Source organism: Jatropha curcas, chromosome 3 (assembly GCF_041381405.1).
Source record: "Jatropha curcas cultivar XTBG-Jc1 chromosome 3, XTBG_Jcur_1.0, whole genome shotgun sequence".
NCBI classification, from domain to species: Eukaryota; Viridiplantae; Streptophyta; class Magnoliopsida; order Malpighiales; family Euphorbiaceae; genus Jatropha; species Jatropha curcas.
This window is the reverse complement of record NC_143153.1, coordinates 4,168,403-4,178,116: the sequence shown is the minus strand read 5'-3', so window position 1 is coordinate 4,178,116 and position 9,714 is coordinate 4,168,403. Positions and strand designations below refer to the sequence as shown.

The following is a 9,714-nucleotide window of genomic DNA, read 5'->3' as shown; positions in this document are numbered from 1 at the left end:
TAAGGAGAGAAGAAGTGCTATTCCAGATGATTATATAGTGTTTCTTCAGGAACATGAGGATACTGTAGACATGATAGATGATGATCCAGTTAGTTTTTATCATGCTATGCAGAGTTCTGACTCTCATAAGTGAATTGAGGCAATGAACGAAGAGTATAAGTCTATGCAAGACAATCAAGTTTGGGATCTTGTTCAATTACCTGAAGGAAAGAAACCCATTGGTTGCAAATGGATATTTAAAACCAAAAGGGATTTTCAAGGTAATGTGAAAAGATATAAAGCACGTCTTGTAGCAAAAGGCTTTACTCAAAAGGAAGGGATTGACTATAAAGAAACCTTCTCTCCAGTTTCTTCGAAGGATTCTTTTAGGACAATCATGGCCTTAGTTGCAAATCTTGATCTTGAGCTTCATCAAATGGATGTTAAGACTGCGTTTCTCAATGGCGACATTGATGAAACGATATATATGGTGCAACTAGAAAATTTTGTAATTGGAGATCCAAAACATCTGGTATGCAAATTAAAGAAATCCATTTATGGACTCAAGCAAGCTTCTCGTCAATGGTACTTTAAATTCAACCAAGTAATTGTCTCGTTTGGCTTTGAGGCAAATGCTGTTGAAAATTGTGTGTACCATAAGTTCAGTTGGAGTAGGTTTATCTTTTTGGTCTTATATGTGGATGACATACTTCTTGCTACTAACTGTAAAGTCTTGCTGCATGAAACCAAAGTTTTTCTTTCAAAGCATTTTGAGATGAAAAATTTAGGTGAAGCTTCTTTTGTTTTAGGGATTCAGATACATCGAGACCGTTCTCGAGGTATTCTTGGATTATCACAAAAGAGCTATATTGATAAAGTGCTCAAGAGATTTAGTATGCAGAATTCTAAACCATTGGATACCCCTATTGCAAAAGGTGATAAATTTAGTAATCAACAATGTCCAAAGAGTGAACTTGAAATTCAGGAAATGCAAAAGGTTCCTTATGCGTCAGCTGTAGGAAGTCTTATGTATGTTCAAGTTTGTACTCGTCCAGACATTTCTTTTATAGTTGGCATGTTAGGTAGATATCTCAGCAATCCAGGAATGGATCATTGGAAAGCAGCCAAAAGAGTCATGAGATATCTTCAGAGGACTAAGGGACATATGCTCACATATAGGAGATCAGATCAGCTTGAGATCATTGGGTATACTGATTCTGATTTCGCTGGATGCCAAGACAGTAGAAAATCTACATCTGGCTACGTTTTTCTATTGGCTGGCGGTGCTATTTCTTGGAAGAGTGTGAAACAAACTCTAGTGGCAACCTCCACCATGGAAGCTGAATTTGTAGCATCTTATGAGGCATCCAATCAAGCTATTTGGCTGAGAAACCTTGTCACTGGGCTGCGTGTAGTAGGTGGAATAGAAAGACCACTGAAGTTGTATTGTGACAGCAGGTTAGCCGTTTTGTTCTCCAACAACAACAGGAGCTCTTCTCGATCAAAACACATTGAGATTAAGTTCTTGGCTGTGAAGGAGAGAGTACAGAGTGGACAGATATCCTTAGAGCATATTGGAACAAACTCTATGATTGCGGATCCGCTTACAAAGGCAGTGATACCGAAAGTTTTCCATGAGCACACCGCTCATATGGGTATCGTTTTGTTTGAGACTGTCTAGTTTTAGTGGGAGTTTGCTCTTTATGTATACATTATATATATATTTTTTTTTGAATGCTCTATTTTGTTTTGGATATGTTTTATTATGAAATTTTGTTGAATACTCATTTTGGTTGGTGGTTACACTCTGTATTATTATTATTATTTTGCTTAATCTCACTTTTGTTGGTGACCAGTTGGAAACAGACATGATGATCACATTACATGTAGTTTTCATGCTACACTTCTATAATGAATCTATGTCATTTAGGGGTATTGGTAATGTAGTTGATGATGAACTTAGTCATGAGATCTATGGCGAATGTTTCTTCAGTTCTTTATCAATATAACTAATGGACGAGATTGTTTTTGGATACCTTGTATGACTGTGTTTGTTGAGCTCATTTTAGTGTATGTATTTTATTTAACATATGTTCGCCCAAGTGGGAGATTGTTGGATTTAATTTTCTATTGTGGTCTTAATATGTAAAATAAATACGTACAACAGTCTAATTGTAAAGTCAATTTCAAATGTGGTCTTGATTGTGAATAATTGACTATTGAGGTATCAACTGATTATAGATATTAAGTGTAGAGACCATTATATAATTTCTATTTCGTTAAAGGACCGAAATAGGAATTGTACTAACGCTACAGGTATATAAAGGTCGTGGTCCCCAGAGGAGTTGAATACGATTCAGTTTTACATTCCTTTCGTACTGCTTCCGCTAAATCGATTCTTCAATTCTCTGGAAAGCTGCAAACCTAATTCTACACATCAAGATCGACCAACAACGATGTCAGGTACGCAACCTTTTTTTTATTCAATCTATTTTGTTGAATCTAGTAGTTTGCATGATCTGGGTTATTATGGAATTATTTGAAATTAAATCATAACAATTTCATGATTCTGATATTACTGGGTTTGATTCGTTTTGGATCTGAATTAAAATTCTTTTCATGAATGTGGCGTAGGTTGCCATTCTAGGAATTCATGTGATATGAAATATCGTTGTAGCTTGGTTTGGTAGTGTTATTTTTTTTTTCATCCTTTTATGCTATCACTGTCAACATCGCGTGGTCCAGTCAAATATGGAATATGGTTATTCCCCTTTATCTGTGTTATGGAACGGAATTAGATAAAAAAAAAAAAAAAAAAAAAAAAAAAAAGGAAAATTGGTGACCAATATGTATATGTTTCAAATATATATATAATAATTTAATTTAAGGGATAAAAATTAATTTAGAACGTAAGAATGTCCTAAAAAATACATATAGATTTTAACCTACGGGTTGTGACTTAGTTGGCAACAGACTGGACATGTGGGAAGAACTTCCGGATTCGATCCCCACTAAATGCACCTGCAGGAACTGGTGAAGAGTCTTAACTATGACCAAACCTCAAGCCGGATTAGAAAGTTCCTAATAATGGAGTTCGGATACTGATAGTTTACACAAAAAAATTTTAAAGGAAAGATTGAACTTTTCAAAACCTTAAGACGTTGATTACTTACAGATGGAGGGGTTATTAGAAAAAGATTAAAAAAAACTGAAAAATAAAGTTGTTTTTAAATTAGTCACAAAATTTAAATTGTTTTTCACAGTTTTTTCTTTATAAAGTATTCCATCTATTTCATTTTGTTTGCTATTTATGCTTTTTTTGGATATTCTAAAATGTTTATAAAGTTTCTAAATTTAGATATGTAAATAATTATTTTCATAATAACTTTTATGATTATTCATTAAATGAAGAACTTTCATTAATATCTTAATGAATTAAGGATAAAAAATGACAAAATAATTTTTATTGACTAAATTCTTAATATGTGTATTTTGTCAAACTAGAGAGTATTATTGAATGTAAAATTTTCAATTAAATAAAACTTAGTAAACTTTTATTTACAATTGAATAGGAAACAAATGATTTTTTTCTTTTCCTTCATAAATTTGGTTTCAATTAAATTTTGAGCTTGAGAATTCCTAAGATTAAAAAGTTCTGATAAGAGATGACAACCACGATTATCTACTTAAAATACATCATCCGAATCTGATTATAAATTAAATACTTAAATCCGTCACAAACTTTTTTAAAATTAATAATATTCTACTGATTGAAACATTAAAATTGTGAAGCATGAATTTGCCAAATAGTACTACTATTTATTTCTAGATCAAATGATGAAAAAAACTTCTATATTTGCAAATTTTAGAGAATTAGAAATTAGATGTGTTGGGGAAAAAAAGAAAAAGAACATTGAGTTACAGAGCAAGTTAATTGGAAATAGTAAAGGCTGCATTGACCGGTAAAAGCAAAGTAATACTCAGTATTGAAATTATGATTGAAAAGATAGTATTGATTATTGTATAGGTAGGTAATCATAGGTCTATATTCTATAAATCTGTTTCTTCTATTTTATATGTTTTCTTTGCAAAAATACTCTGAGATACCCATCTTTTCTATATTTACACTTTCTCTCCACTTGATTTCCACTATTAGTAATCAACTCCACCATTTTAAAATGATTTCTTCATTCTTATTCCTATCTTAATTTATTTATTTATCTATTAAAAATCTTAATTTAGATCTTTCCAATATTTAATTATTCTACATTAAATCAAATAACTAATAAATTTAAAATAAAATAAAAAAATAAAAATAAATAAAAATATAAGAACAGTTGTTGGTAATTTGTAGCTGGCCATCACAATTCACAAAATGCTAATGAAACATGTCATTCATGTCTAGCAATAATTCACTGCACTGGAGTAATATGTCGGCCCACATTAAAATACCAACACCAACATGGCTACAACTCCAGTACAATTTCACTCTTTAACACATTGTTTGGGAGACAGGAAAAAATAGGAGGAATGATGATACTTTCATTATCACATGATCGAGAAAAATGATTCTCCTATTGCTATTTGTATGGATGACCACGGATCGATTTTAAATTAGAATCAAATCGGTTAAAATCAATAATATTAAACTGTGGTTAATGGTTTTAGTTCTAAAACCATAACTAAAATTATGAATTTAAGGTTCAGTTCTGGTTTATCATTTTTTGAAAACGAAATCGGTAGTTTTGGTTTAAAATCAGCGGTTCAGTTTGAAACTGTGAAAAATATATTTTTAAAAAAACTCCCAACTTATTTTTTTATTTTATTATAATTTTTTAAAAATAATTTTTAAGAATTTTTGTTAAATTGATTAAGTTTTTTTAATAGTAATATTTATTATTATTATTATTTATTCAAATTACAAAGACATTTAAAAAAGTTTAAAATATATTATTTAATTTCAATTCAAAATTGAAAAAAAAAACTGAAGCCGGCGGTTCAAAAACTGTTGTAAAAAACGTCTAAAAATGATTTGATTCCAGTTTCACTTTTTTTATAACTGAAATTGACGGTTCTAAAACAATAACACTTTATTTTCCTTTTAAAAAATTATGACAATAAACTAATAGAAGAAAAGTACTTTTTCTTTCCTTACATATCTAAACAAAATTAATAAAAATATATTTTTTAAGCTTTTCTTTTCCGTATGTTTTCACTTTTTATTTTCTTTCGCTCAATCCAAACAGACCTTAAGAGACTAGATGATTTCGTTTGACTGGGTCCTTTGTTTTTAAGGGAATGTTTGACTGGATGAATAATAGAAGAAAGAAAAGTTGGTGAAAAATGTATTTAGTCAATATTATAAGCAAAATACATTTTTCCTTTTTAATGTATATATGAAACCAACTCAGTGCATTTTTCACCTTCCCAAACAATACCTTAACTCTTTTTTTTTCTTTTTTTTTTTTTTTTGTAAAAGAACAAAAATTTTAAGATTTGTTGTTGTTGGAGTTTGTAAAGGACATTCCTTGATTGAAAAAGAACAGAGAGAAAGAGGAATTGAAGAAGGAGACAAGCATTTTAAATATTTTAATTCTATTTCTTTTCTGTATAATTAGTTTTAACCATTTATTAATTTCTCTATCTACCATGTAGAACTGCAATAATAGATTTGTATAGGCTTAGGTATACAATACTTTTTGTTTTGTTGGCAAAAATTAGGATTTTTAGATCAATTTTTATGTTGTTAATATAATGTTTTTTGGGGACGAATTCGAATCATGTTTTTAAGCATTTTATATATTTTAATTTCACAAGTGAACTATTTAATTTAAATTGGATTAAAATTAGTAGAATTTACAAATAAAATCTAAATTTAACATGATTTAAATCATTAAAGAGAGTAAATTGTGAATGTAAGTGAGGAAAATTATATAAATTTAAATATGAAAATTTATTTATAAATGAGTTTTTAATGAAATAAAATGAGCTTTAATAGTCATATAAAATGCAAGTGTTAGTCATAGATAATTTATTTAGAAATAAATGTGTTTTATTGTCATCATAAATAATGTTAGGTTTAAAACGGCAATGCCACCTAACCCAGTTAACGTGAAGATCTTGAAAGTGTTTGGTCCTAAGTTGCAATCTTTTTCTTCCACTTACTTTTAAAAATTGTAAGTATATATATTAATTTGGAATGCAGAGAGTATAAAATACATTGCAATTAAATAAAAAAAATTTTACTTTTATCGATTCAATAACCTATCGAATTGGGATAACATGGATCGAAACAATAGGGGCATGTGCACCTATAAGACAAAATAATGGGAATATTTTGTTTCTCTCTTTTTACTGGTTTCAAATCCTACAGAACAAACATTTGTTGAGTTAAAGAGTTTCCTTTTTCTGCAGGGCAAAAGTTATTTTTAAGAAGATAAAAAGAAAGGAAGAAAGGCATGACTTTTTCTCTTTAAGACAAAATGGACATTTGATAACATTACTCACTACTTTTTTGAACCTTTATGAATCATTTTTTGATTTTGATGAAATGAAAATGCAGAAACTTACCTGGATTCAAAATATTATTTGTCTCCTTTCAATTACATTTCTTATTTTTAACCTCATTAGAAAATAATAAAAAAAAATCTTTACAAATGAACCGTAATAGAGTATGAGACTGACTTATGACTTCATACATGGACTAAAAGGTAAATGGCAATAATTTTTGCAAAATTCTTATTTTCGTCGATTTGTTATTATTCACTTTCTAAATTACTTTTTAAGAATCACACCAAATCTACCATGAGAATACAACAGAAATCCCAAAATAAAATTAGCAATTTAAAAACTCAAAACACTGGCAAGTAGAACAAAAACTCCAATTTGATAACCCACGTTCAATCCCTCAATTTGATAAGCAGCGCCAGTATTTTTAGTACTATTTGTACTTTCAGCAGTAGTGTTAGTACCAGTGCCAGCTGTAGTTGAACTCTTTAATTCAATGGTTCCTTTCGATTGAATATTCGCCGGAGCAAAGTCATGCTTAGCCGGAGTTCCATTAGTGACCGACGGGCCAACCTGCCAAATCTGATTCACTTTCTCCAGATCTGCCGGAACTTTCACCGACGCAAATATTACAAAATTGCCACTGGAATCAGATTCCGCACTCTCATCCCATACATCAAACGACAACTTCTGTGTCTCGTTAATCTCATGGTAAGAAATTAGGTTATATTTCTTCACCACCATGGAATTGCCGGAGGATTTCATTCCGATCAAAGCCTGAGCTCCGACCATGCCAGTTCCGTTCAGATTGAGCGCCCACGCGACCCAACCGTTAGACTTGGCAGGAGCCGCCTTGAAAGCGATTGAAAGAGAGGAATTAGAGGAATTGTAAGTGTAGTGTAAGTGAGCATTAAGGGTGGATAAGTCACTGCAGTTAGCGTAGCTTTTGTTGTTGTTGAATTTATCGGAGGTGCAGTTTAGTGCATGTGTGGTTGAGATTAGCAGAACTAGAGACAGAGAAAGAAACCGTACAAAAGAAAATGAAGCCATTGTTAAAAGAAATAAAGCTTTTTGAGGAAGAAGACGATGAAAGTGGATGTGAGTGAGTGCGTGCCTGTATGGACTTGGAATAAATAGAGATGATGCCACTTAGAAGTTACAACGGTATAGTTAGCGTAACATATTTTTCACTACGAGTATGTATCACCGCCTGAAACGTGTCCTGGTTGGTTGTTTGAATAAACGTGGCATTACTGGGTTGGTGGAATATTGCATTTGGTTTGACTCGGCTGATTTCAGCTGTGTGTAACTGTGTAAGAAGGTTGACTCAACGGATTTGAATCAAAATAATGTGGAGATGCATGTGATGTGGGAATTGCGTACGTCTAAGAGAATTGGACCGTTTAATTAATGTGTATATATATAAATTAATGATAAAAATAAAGGTCTTTGGTGGAAATTTAACCACCAACACGTGTGAACTCCACAAGTAGGAATAATATTTTTATATAAAAAAAGCTTTTTTAGTGTTTGGGTTGCTAAAGACGTCCTTGGAATTCATTTTCTCAATATTTGTATTTTATAATTTTATTTTTGATGTGATTTATTAATTTATTTAATTGAATCAAGCTGTATTTTATAATTTTAGTTTTAATATGTGATTTATTATTAATTTATTTATTGAATCAATTAAAACAAAATATGTACATACATTTATTGATTTAGAATATGAGTTATAAGCAATAGGAACCACGTAAGATGATGATATATATATATATATATATATATATATATATTTTTGAAAGTAAGTTTAAAGATATTGAATTACTAGGATAGAGTAGGGGAAAAAGGTTAACATATTTACAAATTAATTTTTTTTAAATGTAAAATTCTTATACCAATTAAATATCAAAATTTTACCATTTCAAATTAATTATTTTTATTGTGAGATTTTAACAGTCAAATGCTCTTAGAAACAAAGAGATGGAAATTAAAATAACATACATTATTGAAAATACACGCAAAATCCCATAATATATGAAATTATTAGCCTTTGAAAAGCATAATATTATACGATTATAAGATGCATAAATAGTTAAAAAGATACTGTCATCCTTATGTAGACACCGACTTTAATTATTGCGTGGCAGATTTCCATTGTCGCAAAGTAAATGTCATGTTTGGAAATATTTTTAATGAAACAACTGAAGATGGGAAATGTACAGCAATGGTTGAAATTCCATACAGAGCAAAAACGAGTAAATGTACACTTTTTTTCTAAGGTTTACACAGAAAAAGGTCAAGCAAACCAATACTCTAATGTCAAACCTTTGTAAATTTTATTTCCATTATTATATATGATATTAACTTTTTGTTTGACTATTTTTAACTACGTACAAAAATGATTTCCTTTAAAGACATTAGTTGGAATTTGCATATTTTTGTATATATAATTATAAATAGTTTTAAGTCATATTGGTGTGTACTTAGAAGTCAAAACCAATCAACAGCAACTTGGTAAGGATTGTAAGCAGCAGTGGGGCCAGAATTAAATTTAGTGGGCAAAAAAAAATTTTCAAATACTTAGGAGGCTAAATGAAAAGAATAATATTTGCATGGTCAAAATTAAAAGAAATTTTTTTTTTCAGGGTAAAAAGAAAAAATTTTGGAGTTAAAGGACGGTGGCCACTCCGGCCAACCTCCTTCCTCGGCATCTGATTGAAGCGTTTCGATTTTAATTTTCAAGAAGCACACTTATTAAGAAAGTAAATAATTTATATGCTTTATAACTCGAAGGTAATTGTAATCGTTGATTGAACTATGAAGAAAAAAAAAATGTTAAGAGCCGGTTACAATGACAGTTGGAGTTTTGTTTATTATAGTTTAGATATTTACGTTTTATAGCTTCAACTTTTAAAACCATTGGAGTTTTCTTTTTTTATTATATCTTTTTTCTTTGTTTTTAGTTACAGGATTTCTTTTTTCCTTTTAGCAAATTTGGCAACATGTTTCACTCTTCTTTGTTCCCATGTGGCTTAATTTTGTAATGTCGACAATAATTCTAGAACGTGGACTTGCTAATATGCATATCCCCAAAATTAAATGATTTTGTATACATACTAACAAGTTCATTGTTTGTTCTCTCTCTTGTATCATAGTTATTCCATATGTAAGGATCTACTAATTTTGGGATTAATATCTTATCCTTAATCAGACAGAAAAAAAAAA

At 30.1% G+C, this 9,714-nt stretch overlaps 1 pseudogene; it reads right to left on the bottom strand.

The window, feature by feature from the left end:
* Positions 1-6,703: 6,703 nt before the first annotated feature.
* Positions 6,704-7,609, bottom strand: LOC149497371 (auxin-induced in root cultures protein 12 pseudogene; annotated as a pseudogene).
* Between the last annotated feature and the right edge of the window lie 2,105 nt (positions 7,610-9,714).